Genomic DNA, 14175 nt, shown 5'->3' with positions numbered 1-14175 from the left:
GCTAATAAGTGCTAAAGGTGAGAGTTGAACCGAGAGAGAGAATCTAATCTCAGAGTTCTTTTTGTTCTAACATGCCATACCACATTTTTAATGTGTTTTGAAGAAAATATCTCTGTAGAGGTATGTGGAATTGATTAAATGGTGGAGGGGATTGGAGATAAGGAGTACTATTTGAGGGGTCCATATAGGAGATACTTGGGCTCTGAATTAGGTTGGTGGCTATAGACTCTAAAAGCAGATTAGAGAATTTAATGGCACTATAAGAGTTTGGTGGGTATTTTATAGACTTAAAGAGATGTTCAAGAAGATCTTATCATGGTTGCAAACTCAAATGCTTAAAGGGAGAAAAATCAGATAATTTAGAGTTGGAATACAACTCTAGGGAGTGATGGTGAACATGGGTAATTATAGGGTGCATAGCTGTTCTACAAAAGGGCAGTTACTCTGAGGTTCCAGAGGATTTCATCATTTAAAAATGTGCCCTGTCTAATATTGTACTCTAATTTCACAAAAGGACTTTTAAATTTGAATCTCCCAGGATAATCTACTGGGTTTTAATTGATGGTAAAAAACTTAAAAACAGAAAGACAACCTTGTTTGACTCTGTCAAAAGAAATCTTCCAGCTGAATTAAGATTACAGCTGTCTTTAATGGAGAATTTCCCAATGATTCTGAACTTGGCCATCAAGTAAATATTAGTGTCTGTAGAGGATGTGGAGATAAAAGCAGGCTGGAGGAAAGGTAATGAAGACTTGTTAGGTGTTTTTGGTGTAGTTTTATGGATATCTTGGTGAGCTGGCCAGAAAAATGTTTAGAAGTAGAGATTGTCATGAAGTAAAAGGGAGAAAAATAGCCTGAAGAGTATGTGTCACAGCCAGGTGCTACTGGCTCAAACCTGTAATCCTAGCTTCTTGGGAGGCTGAGTTTGGGAGGATTGTGGTTGGAGGCCAGTCTGGGGAAATAGTTCAAATCTCCAAAATAACCAGACCAAAATGGACTGGAGGTGTGGCTCAAGTGGTAGAACATCTGCTTGCAAGCACAAATATCTGAGTTTAAACCCCAGTACACAAAAAAATGTGTGTGTATCAGTAATATAAAATGGAGTTAATTCCTGTTTAAGTGAAATAATCATTATAATAATAGCCATCATTGTTACTACTGTTTTGAAGCCTTGTTCTTTGCAAAGTATACATTTTACATGAGTTATCTTATTGATTCCTAAAGCCTCTTTAAGGCAGGTATTATTAATATTACTATACCTATTTTACAGATGAGGATGAGTCTTAAAAGAAGTAATTGTCAGAACTTAGACTGAAACCCAAATCTCCCTTTTACTAAAGCCTGTATTCTTCCACAACTACACATGGGAGCCGGGAGAAGAGTTGAGAAGCATGCAGCAACACTAGATTCCACATAACCATCTTTAAAATTAAGCTTTTATTTTGAGCTAGCTGTAGATTCACATCCTGTTTAAGAAATAATATAAAGAGATCCTATGTACAGTTTATCTAATTTCTCCTAGAGATAACAGAAAACTATAGTCATATATCATTAATGTTGTATATCATCCAGACATTAATTCAGTCAAACTATAGAACAGGTACACCACGTACATGTTTCAGATGTATGCCTAAGTACTTCCAATTGTTGGATCCATGATATTATTTATTATATTATACATGATATTATTTAGAATATTTTGCTATCCATATGTTCATTATTAGTATATATAAATGAATTGATTCCACATGTTTATGTTAAATAGTCCATCACCTTGATGAACATAGTTATTTTAGGAATATTTTTATATTCTTAGGAATTTTCACTATAGACAATCATATCAGCTGTGATTAGTAAGTCTTATTTCTTCCTTGCTTGACTGGATGATTTTATTTTATTTTCTTTCTTTATGTTATTGGCTATAACTTGTATCATCTGTAAAATAAGAATGGCAAGGTCAAGGAAATCCCTTTCTATTCCCATCTTTGTGAGCGTTTTTGTAAAAAATGGATGATAACTTTTGTCAAATGCTTTTATTGCATCAATTGATATATGATCATGTAATTTTTCTTAATATGTTTATAGTTGATACATTTCTGAATATTGAACCAGTGTTGCATCCCTGGACTAAATCTCACTTAATTATGACATGTGATTCTTTTTGTGGATTATTTAGCTCTATTTGCTAGTATTTTGTTAGGGCCTTTTGCACTGTATTTGTGAGGAATATTTGTCTGTGTTTCTTTGTAATGTTTTTCTCTGGTTTAGTATCTGGCAAATGCTGATTTCATACAGTGAATTTCAAAATATTATCTCTTGTATTTTCTGGAAAAGATTGTGTAGCATTGATATTACTTCATTTAAACATCTGGTAGAATTTTCCAGTGAAACCATCTGGCTTTGGAGATTGTGTGTGTGTGTGTCTCTGTGTGTGACTTAATTTCCTTTTCTAATGTATTTTTTTTTTTTACGTTGGGGCTAGTCAAATTATCTATTTCTTATTTGGTAAGGTGTAATGCCTTTTTTTCAAGAAAATATCTTGTCTGTTATCAAACATGTTCATGGAGTTGTTTGTGATATTCACATGTCCTTTTGATGTCTTCAGTCTGTTGAGATAGCCTCAATAACATTCCTGATAGTGTCAATTCATGGCTTTTTTCTGTCTTGTTAGGCTTACTAGATTCAATATTTTTTTAACTTCTTAATTATCCATTGCTTTTGTTTTCAATTTCATTATTTTCTGCTCCTATTTTTTTTTTATTAACCCTTCTGTTTGTTTTGAGTTTTTCTCTTTTTGCAGATTCTTGAGGTAGCAGCTTAGATTATTGACATGAGATTTTTCAACTTTTTAAATTTATACAGTTAGTGTTAAAATTTTCCCTGTCAGCACTGCTTTCCCTGTGCCCTATTATGTTTTTATTATTGATTTGTGGTTTGATTCCATTGTGGCCATAGAACTCATTCTGTGCATTTTAATCCCACATGGTTGTGATATAAAATTCTTCTGTATGTTGCTAGATTTGGTTGGTAGATTTTGTTGAGGATTCTTGTATCCATATTCATAACAGATGTCTTTTATTTCTTCCACCTGGTAATATCCATTATCCACATTTATGACAGCAGATTCCAGTTCTTGAGAACACTTGTAACTTTATGTAAGTTTGTTTGACTAATGACCCTCTCCTACAAAGACCTATATTCTGAGGGCTGAGACTATGTTAGTATAGGCTATCGGACTAATACAGGCCTTAGGAAGTGAGTTGGAAAGTATTCCTTTCCACTATATTATTTAAATAGTTTGTGAAAAATAGGTATTCATTTTTTTAATGTATGATAGAATTCATAGTAAAGCAATCCAAGCCTAGGATTTTCTTTGTGGATAGTTTTTATGATTACTAATTCAATCTCTTTATTTGTTTTAGATCTATTCAGATTTCTTATGTTTTCTTGGGTGATTTTTACTAGTTGTGTCATTTGGGAAATAGAACATTTCATAAAATTTGTTTAATTTCTTAAAATACAATTGTTCACAGTATTCTCATATTTTTAAATGTATTTTAATAGACAAATAATAATTTTGTATATTTATGAGGTTTCTATAAGGTTGGTATTAATGTCACCTTTAATTTCTAATTTCACTAATTTGTATATTCTATTTTTCAATGTAGTTAATTTTGTCGATTTCCTAAATCTTTTAAAAGAACCAACTTTTGTTAAGATTTTTATTGTCTATTCCTTATTTTGTTAATCTTCACTCTATATCCTTTATTACTTTTTTTTGCTTCCATTTGGTATATCTACCTGTCTTTGTTAGTGTTTCTAGGTAGAAAGTTAAAGTATTGAATTGAGGCTTTAAAAAAATATAAGCATCTACATCTATAAACTTCTGACTTTCCCCTAAGCACTGCTTATTTTTTTTGGGTCGTGGTGGTAGTATGTTCCTACGTAGCCCAGGCTAGCCTTGAGCTCACAATCCTGCATCAGCCTCCCAAGTGCTAGGATTATAGATATGTGCCACCACACCTGGCTGTGATTTCCATATGTCTTCATGTGTAGTGTCTTGATTTTAATTCATTCCAAAATGTTTTCAGATTTTGTTTTGTTTTCTTTTCTTTTCTCACTCATTGGTTATTCAGAAGAATGTTGTTTTAATTTCTATGTATTTGTGAATTTCCAAGATTTCTTTCTGTTGTTGGTTTCTAATTTCATTGTAGCAAGGAACCATATGATTTCTATCTTTTAAAAATTTACCAAGGTTAATTTTATTGCCTTGTATATGATCTATCTTGGAAAATATTTCATGTCCACTGGAGAAGAATATGTATTAACTTTCTTGTTTGCTGTAACAAAGTACCATGAATTTGGTGGGTTTAAAACAACAGAAATTTATTCTCTTTTACGCCTCTGAGGTTAAAAATTTGAAGTCAGTTTCACTGGGCTGAAGTCAAGGTATTGGCAGGTTCATATGTCCTCTGGAGGTTTTAGAGAGGATCTGTTTTCCTTGACTTTTCCAACTTCTGGTGGCTGTCAACAGTCCTTGGCTTATGGCTGCATCACTGCAAAATTTCTGCTACTTTGGTCACATTCATACTAGGAAATTTCCATCCTTCCATCTTGTACTTTACTGACACTTGCTTTCTTTATACTGTGCTTCTTTATACTTAGGTTACTGTGTTTTTCAGTTCTAAGATTTCCACTTGATTATTTTTTTATAGCTTTTATTTCTTTGCTGAAGCTTTCTATTTTTCATTTGTCTTGAGCATATTTGTAATAACTTCTTGAAGCATTTTTATTAAGGATGATTTAAAACCTAGATGTGATTGACATCTATTAATTATTTTTTTCACCCTGATTCTTGGGTCATGCTTTTTGCTGTGATGGTTGGCTATAATTGGGTGAATATTATTTGACTGTTTTATCTTGGGAGGTTGCCCATTTCTTGATACTTTTCCTAGAGAGACCAGACTTTTGTTAGGTCTTTTGTTTGGGTCTGTGCTTTCAAGCTTTCAGTTTCTTCACTTCCAAGTATGTTATATATGAGGCAAGAAGAAAACACGGGGACCTTACTATCATGTTGTTTTTAGGTCTCAAGGTCTCTAGAAGTCATCTGTTTTCTCTCTACCTTTCAGTAATATTATATGTGTATACATAAAGCATTAAATATACATTATATATATATATATATATATATATATATATATATATATTTATAATGGGGTTTTCAGTTGTACATAACAAGAGAATCAAGGAAAAGTATATGTACTATTTTTCTTTTGCCAGAAATGAAAGTTCTAACTTCCTATTTGAAGCTCTAATTGTTTGCTTTTTAAACTTATATACAAATAAAGGAAAGATAACATAATAAACCTTTTGTTTCAATAATCAATATTCTGCTGTTTTTTGTGGGGTGGAATTTGGAACAATAAGTTTTATTAATTTGTTTTATACAGTAGTATTTGACCAATTGTTACTTAATATTGCTTTGTACAAAGATTCTTTTCTTCCTTGATGTGTTATTTAGCTTTTCATTACTATAATAAAACACTATCAGCTTAAAAAGAAGAAAGTTTTATTTTGTCTCACAGTTTTGATCTATGATTGGTGGCCCTATTCCAACAAATACCTGAGACAATCAACATAACAAAGAGGAAGGATTTATTTTGATTCACAGGTTTGGAGGTTTCAGTCAAGATTGCTATAGGTTTATTTCTTTGGGCTATGGTGAGACAGTACATCATGGCAGGATTGCATGGAAGAAGCAGTCTGTTCACCTCATGGTGGGGAAGAGATAGAGAGGAAGAGACAAGTATCTTACGCTGCTCCCCTTTGAGGACATGCCCCCAGTGACCTAAAACCTCCCACTAGGTTCCACCTCTTAAAGGTTTCACCATCTTCCAACAGTATCAAGCCAAAGACCAACCTTTTAACAGACAGGCCTTTGGGGAACATTCCAGATCCAAACTATGGCACTTGAGATATTTGTATATATTATTAACTGGAACTGATTACACACACGTATAACATTCTGAAACACCAAAATGCTGCCATATATGTTTATTAAAAATGACATGATGAGAGTTTTGGTAACTTCAAATAAATGTAGCTAAAAATCAAATGTTTAATATAACTGTTACAATACAGAAATGAACATTTTGTCATTGTTTATATGACTCAGAACAGTGGTTCAGGAAGACTTTTTAGTGAGAATTGTGAGTTTGAATTTACAAATTATCTACCTATCCCTCTGTTGTTAGTCTTTAAAGGTGAATGTAAAAAATTGCCTGGCAGCAAATTCAGAGACAATTATGGTGTATATTGACTACTAATTTTAGTAAGTTATTCATTTATTGTAGAATATATAATTTAGTGTTTAGAATCTGAAAAGAAAAAACTGATTCAACAAAGCCCAACACTCTGACGAATAATAACCATAAAACATGTCTTTTTTTAAGCCACTGAACTTACTGAGAAGGCTTGATGTAGACTCAAAATCTTGCTTCACTTACTCTCTAAACAGTTTAGCTCAAACATAAGTGAGAAAAATGCTGTATATAGTTTAGCAACATAATCCCTAAGGGTAGTACAGTTTTAGACATGGTAATTGTAAGGACAAATGACAGCCTATGCAAAATAAGTCAAAGTTCTCTACTGGCAAGCTAAACAATGCTTATCCCAACAATACTGTGAGTTCTCTGGTGTGTCAGGAGTTTTGAAGCCAGCCTTTTAGAAGAGTTAACATACATTACACACAAGATCTCAACCATGAAGGTTTTTGTCCAAAATAAATATGGGACAGTTGTATTTTTAATGGAGGAAGAATGTATTTTAATCTATTATAGTTACATATTCCAGAAGATTTTTAAATCTATAGTTTAAGTAGTTAAAAAATTAGTTTATAGAGCTCTGTTTGTATAAAGCTCTTTCTTCTTGTTATTCTTTATAAATTTATCATTTCATTAGTGGCTTTTAGTTCTCATAATTCTTTCTTTTTTATTTTATTTTTTTTGATAGCATTGTGGTTTGAACTCAGGGCCTTGTGCTTGCTAGGCAGATGCTCTACCAGTGTAGCTATGCCTCCAGCTTGGAGTTAGTTTTTTAAGTTAGTTATCACTCTAAAAAAAAAAGAAAGTTATCACTTTCTTTTATTTATGTTCATATTCTACAGTTCTGATTTGTGTGTAAGAGAAATTTGTGTCCCTATTGGAACATGTAAGCACTCTGGAATTTAAAGGCTGTGTTACTGTTTATATTATTAATATGTTGTATAGTCACTGGCACAAGGATTGAAAATTTGAGATAGCATGATTTGAATTGAAGGTGGGATTTGTAGTTATGGAGTGTGTGTATGAAGGATGGCGAGTATATGAAAAAGGGAAGAGAAGATACTTGGAAAGATGGAAGAGATTGAGTTAAGTAGGTAAATAGATCATGGTGCTTGGAAAAACTTATCCAAATCAATGTCTCCATGCCTGAGATTTGGCTTTTAATAATTCCTCCTCTTTTAACCCCAAACTAAACAAAGCACACAAGATACCCTACAACGAAAATCCTTTTCAATTAATTTCTCACTGCCAATTATGGTTCTCTCCCGGCTTGACACCTGATTTGAAAATAATAACAGCTATAAATATAGTTTAAAACTGAGTTAAAGTTAACCTCCTAGAGTGTCACTGTTCAAGATCTATGCCAGAGTCCTAAGTATTCTTTTTCCTTGCCATGATTTCTGCTCTTGCTGTCTTCTGCCTTCTGAGCAGGAGCTCCACAAGTTCCTTGTTACTACACTGATCCTTAATCATAGCACCCAGAGCACAGCACAGCAAAGAGTCAGTGTGATAGTTCTTTAACTTGTTCCCAATCCAGCTTTTGACTTGATGAAGGAAGAATATTAATATACTTAATAAGAGAAGATAGAAAAACTTTTCTTTAGCCCTTATAATTAATAGCTAAAGCAAATCAGTTTTGTCTTTCATCTTCTGCATCCTTGGTTTTACTATTGAATCTCAAGTTGAACAAAGCCTGCTATGCTTTTGTAGAACTTTAAAATTAAGCTTAATGGAAAAAAAATAAAAGAAATATTGTGTGGAACATTATTCATCTTTACTTTTAGAAACCTCAGATGATTTGACTATGTCAACAGGATTTTCTTTCAATATGATCCTATTCATAATGGGTAAAAGAATCTTCTGTAGTATCTCAAATTGATTGAACCATTTGCAACCAAAGAACATGACAAGCATTTGTTTAGTATCACCAGGTGCTAGGCATAGTGCATTGAGAAAGCAAACATAAATACTTATGTTCCATATTCACATGCTAAAAACTTACAACACAGTCAGGAGAAAGGGTGTAAAAAATATGTGCCAGAATAATAGGAAACTGTAACAAGAGGAGCTATTGTTTCTTTCTTCTGTAGATTGTAAGAAGGCAAGACATGCTTCACAATGGATACCACAGGGGAGCTGGGCAAGAAAGAGCATAAGGGACAGTGAAGCACTCTGGGGGCCTAGAGTGGGCAATCGTCATGTCATAGCTTGAAGGATCTATTGAGCATCTTCTTGGAGATTTTCCAGTACCCCAGAACTGATATCTATTTTACATCTCTAGGTGTTGTTCTGGGGTCTCAACTCAAGACCAACCCACTATTGAGGTTTCAGCTAGAAACCTTCTTGACCTACTGATACTTCCAATTCAACTTTTCTCTCCATTTGGGCTGATTGTACTGTGGCTATGTCACATAAGGGGGACATTAAAGAACATAAGTTGAAGCTTTTTTTTGTCCATTCTCTGGTTCTACACAGTTCCATGCGGACCTGGGAAAGCAAGCAGGCCAAAGCACCATGAGTGGACTGATATAATACAAATGTAGCAATGAATTGACTGGATATATGTGTTCATATTGAAGAAGTGTTTCCAGGTATTAAAAAGGGACAGTATGAGCAATAATATTTACAAATACTAATGCAAACAGCACAAATACCTTTATTTCTCTCTGAGAAGCCAATCTCTCATAGTGCTTAGCACATACTAATCCTTAAGAAAAATATTGAGTTGAGAATACAGTTCAGTATTAGGGTGCTTTTCCTAGCACGCACAAGGTCCTAGCACAACACACATATACATACATGCATGCCTACACTAAGCACAACATACATGGACACATACACACCCAGCATACACAAAACACACCAAGCACAACATACACACACACACACATACATGCAATGTTACTGATTGAACAGTTTGGCTATTCTACTTTTGTCTGATATTGTGGAAGCATTTATTCTTAAATAAATATAAAAGGCTGTGTATTTTCATATAAAAATAAAAAGAATTAAATTTAGGTTTGTAGCTTAAAAAAAACTCACAAATCAACCTAATCCAAGTGATTAAGGCTAACATAATTAGTTCTAACACATATTTACAAAATGAACTCTTGATATGATGACCTGAACAGAACACAATATCCCTTCTGTGGTATTCCTGCTAAAATTCAATCTTCAAAAGTGTATAGGTCATAAAAAACAAGGAAAGACTGAGAAACTATTATAAGTTGGAGGAATTTAAGGAAAAATAATAAATACATTGTGAAGCATGGATATGATACTAGAACAGAAAAAAAGAAAATTAGTAGAAAACCTGGGAAATTTGAGTAAGACCTGAACTTTAGTTAGCATTGTTGTACAAATGTCAATGCCATGATTTTGATAACTGTTCTGTGGCTCAGTATCAGATATTGACGTTAGAGAGAGTGGGGACAGTACACAGAACTCTGTACTATTTTTGAAATCTTTTTTGGGGGAGTCTTGTGTACAACTTTTTTTAAAGTCTAAAATGAGTCAAAGAGCTAAAAATCTCATACAAGTGTAAATGTCATGAAAACCGTAACTGGAAACAGAGGAAGATTTATTATTTGTGCTTTAATAGTGTCAGCAATTATTAGTACTTATTTTAAACTTAAGTATTGCTATAAATATACTACAAAGTTTTGAATGAGTTTTTTAAAGTGTTATGATGCCAACTAAAGTTTTTTATTTATTTATTTATTTATGTATTTCAGCATTTTTTTTGTTAGATTTCTCTTTAAGTATGTTTGCTGGATATTGTTCTAAGTGTCGGTAACTGTTTGTAGTAGACTACAGTAGAAATTGTGTAATTTTTTTGGCTTATGAGCAAACCAAATACTTTTTGAGAATTTATACACACAAAAGTGGCTATAAATTCTTGAAAATGCTATGTTAATAAATTTGCTTGCTTTTATTTCTACCACACTTCCCGTTTTTAGCCTATAAACCACAATGTTCCTGCCTTTTCTACTGCCCTCTAGAGGTAGATTAGGGAAAACTTGTGTCATTGCGAACCCCTGAACATGAAGCTCAGAGAAAAAAAGAAAACTTGGAAGTTTCTGAATTCAGTAGAAGTAAACATGGATTGCTCATTTGTACATATACATATGCTATCTATCTATCACTTATCCAACTACTGTGTCTTAACTATGTCTTAAATTTTATCTACAATTGTCACAATGTTGTTTCTGAGGCTCCTTGTTTATTTTAGCTATATAAGTCACATTAGCTTTTTGCCAAGTGAAGTATGTGGGGACATGGTTGATACTCTATTTACGAAGGAAATTTCAACAGAATCATTTAGCATGAATTTCTCCATCTCATGTATGATCTGTCTTCCTTTCCTTCATCATACACAATTCCTTCTCTCAGATGCCTTGCCTCAGTCTCTTTGTTCCTCTTTTTACTATTAAAACAGGCTTTGTTAGCTCCTTTTTAGAAATAAATGATAATGAGGAATTAAGATATTACTCCATTTTTTTTTACTTTTGGAAAAAAATCCAGGTATTCACACATTTATTACTAAAGATGAAGTACTCTTTATTCAGTCATTCATTTTTACATTCTTCTTTGGAATTCAGGTATTAAGATTTATTGGCATAATATTCCCATGAAATACTTCATTTGTTAAGTTAAAAACATCTCAGAAGTGTATCTTTACCTTTTCTTTTAATGTTACACTTTATTAGAATTCCTGAGAAGTTGTCTTCTAGGAATATAGGCTAAAATTAAATATATGTTAATATGATACATACTTTAATTCATGAAAAAAATTTTCTGAGCTATGTTCTATAAATTTACAAAATAGATATGCATAGGATAATGGGAGTTTGGAACTGGTGACTTTCTTACACTACAAATTAATTGAGAAAACTAGACTTGCTAATTAGTTGACTATGTTATTTTTAAAAAGATATTTGCAATATAATTTTAAAATTCTTATCATTTATATAATTATTAACAATAGTGTCTTCCTATGAGCAGTATGAAATCCACCACAATGGGGATCTGAATAGTTTCAATAGCTGATGACTGAACTTTTTACCTCACAGCTTTGGTTCACATTGGGCTGTGGTTTAAAGTGACTGACAGCCATTTCATAGTACCCTGCACTGAGTTGGGGGTCAAAATCATCTAAATTATGGGGAGAAAATTCCCCCATTAGAAAAAAAATAAAGGCAGAAGTAAAATAACCAGTGTAGTTGAAACTAATTGGCCTCCTTACTGGCAAAGAAGTGAACGGGCGCAGGGACTGAATTAATCTCTTGAATTCGGTGGCAGATCCTTGCAGGTTGAAATTGGGAACTGGCAGGTTAGCATGAGGGGAGGCTATGTCCGCTAGCATGTGATACTTCTGTTCTGTGAATTTCCATTTTGTTGAGCTGTCAATCTGAGGCTTTTGTGAGCATTAAACTTTCTTTAGAAACAACACCACTAAAGAATGACCCTACATCCTAAACTACCACATAAATCAGCTTGATTAGTAATCTCTATTAAAAGACATTGAATTTTGAATAGACTGGGTATTGTAGGTACAGAATGGAGGATTTGGCAGGGCCAAATAGGGAAGTTTGAACATCTGCCCTGCCCCTTCCTAGCACTTCTGTGAGTTTTAAGCCTATTCACAAATGAACTAAATTATAAAAGTGCAAATTGTAGTTCTCCACAAGCAGTTTTTCAAATAGCATTGTGGTAAATATTAGTATTTATTAGAGATACAGAAATCCCACAAAATATGTTATATTACAAAGATAGCAAAAAGTGACAGACCTTTACTTATGAGCCTATCAATACCAGCTTTCTTTTAGTATTCTTCTTTTCTTTATCAAGAGAAGTTTGATCTTGAATTTTTATTCAATGCTCTGTAAACCAAAGCCACAGATGGGGTATTGCTGTGCCATTTCCATGGCCTTATACAGATTACCGAATGTATGCAGCTGTCCCATGCTCCCTTAATAGACCTTCAGCTTTTCAATACATCTTCCACTGATGGCATTTCTGTGGATAAACATCATTTCAGAATGAAACGTGCCATATGTCCTGCAGTGCACTTTGGTACAACAAGGCACTTTTTAAAAAAGTCGTGCCTATATTATTTACTCATTTAGAGGATGTGGCTTTTGGGATATGCATTAGAAATCCAAAATTTGCGAATAAGAGAGGATATATTATAAATAGCTTTCCAATATGCTTGTGCCTTAGATTCCCCCAAACACATTGTTTCTCAGACCATAAAGAATCAGTATTTTATATCCAGGTTTCTCATAATTTTTCCCTCTAGGAGGTATAACTCAATCAAAATCTCTGGTTACTACTGAATAGAAATAGTTCTTTTTATTGAGGTTAAAAATTGCCAGCTCAGAGATTTGGAATACACACACACATACACAATTTTTCCTTTAGCATAACCAGCTAATTGTAAGGTCATTCTTTCTAATGTATTTGGTTTTTATGTTCCCACCATAAGAAATATTATTTTCAAGTTCTATATATTTTTTTTCTGTTGAGTGATTGCAATGCGTGACCCAGATGAAAATAAAGTACCAGTGAGAAACAGTTATTAGAGATCATTCCTATATCAGCATTTGATTCTACCATACTGAATGCAACTATACTGCATGCTCAAATATATGATTGACTATTGGCTTGTGTCATTTAAATTTTTTTGCATATATTCCAGTCTCTTCTAAGGCTGTAAAATCCTTAACTGTAACTACTTTTAATATGCCTTGTTGCTGAGCACAATGTGAGATCTGAGTCAGTCCCTGTTGTATTGATGACTACATTTATACCAAACTGGAACAAAGAGATGCATGTTAAATTTTCCTGTGGGGTATTTCATTTTCACCTGAAAGTGCCTATAGATTATGCAAAAGAGAGTATAGACTTCACTTAAATGTAATATTGCAATTGTGGTAATTTTATTTTTCCTCAAAGTGTCGCATGTATATTTTCTGATTGTTTTTTAAAAAATGAGATTTCTAGAGGCAGCCCATGTAAAAGCTGATAAAACTGACCCTTAGGTAGTCTACTTTTGAAGGAAATTGTAATAGGCAATATTTTGAGGTTTCTCAGAATTCTCAGAATGATTTAAGACAGAAATATCCTACAATATTGCATAAACTAATTTATCCTAAGCAAACATGAAAACCATAATAAAAACAGAAAATGTCACTCCAGGAATACTGACAATTATTTAAAATCCCCCTATGTATTAAATTTTAAAAATGTGATTCTTGAGTCTTAAATCTTTTCTGTTTGTTTACCCTTTAAAAAAGCTACACAGACTTTTAATGATATTTAAACTCACTTAATTTTGTATATTGCCAATTCACATCCTCCTCATAACAGCAATGTTCATCTTAACACAAAATACACTGTTTTTAGAAAATGGAGACATGTTTATAGTTTGTTTTGCTATTGAGTTTTTTAAAAATATAGAACAGTGCTTGCAGTTCTGTCTCTGACAGCTGTGTGGTTAATTTTCCTGATCCGTGGTGTGGAGCTGTCTCTTTTGGTGCTGCTGTGTTTGCAGCCATGCTGTCAACATCCACCAGAGAGCAGAACAGCACCAACACCCACATCTTTCATGCTAGAAATAGATGGAGACAGTAACACAGCCAGATCCTTGGCCAAACAACGCGGATTGCAGTTCATTTCAAAGGTCAGCGCATATTTAAGCTTGCTTCATTACTGCCACCTTTATTCCTGAGATTTTCATTTTTTAAAAAAAATCAGTTTACCCAGGTTCCTTTAGCAAGAGAAAAATGAAAGTGCTGAGTCCTATTTTCATTTGGAGATATCAAGCTTTTTATCAAATTATAGAGGTGGC

At 33.2% G+C, this 14175-nt stretch overlaps 1 long non-coding RNA gene across 5 annotated transcripts in view; it reads left to right on the top strand.

Annotated features, from left to right (window-relative positions):
- Positions 1 to 14175, top strand: part of LOC141424506 (uncharacterized) — a 690552-nt gene that overhangs the window by 105961 nt on the left and 570416 nt on the right. The window contains exon 1 of one of the 5 annotated variants that reach the window (XR_012449436.1): positions 13693 to 14007. The exons of the other annotated variants lie outside the window; for them this stretch is intronic. This is a non-coding gene — a long non-coding RNA (uncharacterized lncRNA). Of the gene's footprint in view, positions 1 to 13692; positions 14008 to 14175 lie in introns of those variants that run through there. 5 annotated transcript variants of the gene reach the window in all.

Source organism: Castor canadensis, chromosome 1 (genome assembly GCF_047511655.1).
Source record: "Castor canadensis chromosome 1, mCasCan1.hap1v2, whole genome shotgun sequence".
Lineage (NCBI taxonomy): Eukaryota > Metazoa > Chordata > Mammalia > Rodentia > Castoridae > Castor > Castor canadensis.
Note: the sequence above shows the minus strand (reverse complement) of the source record. Positions and strands in the feature narration are given on the sequence as shown.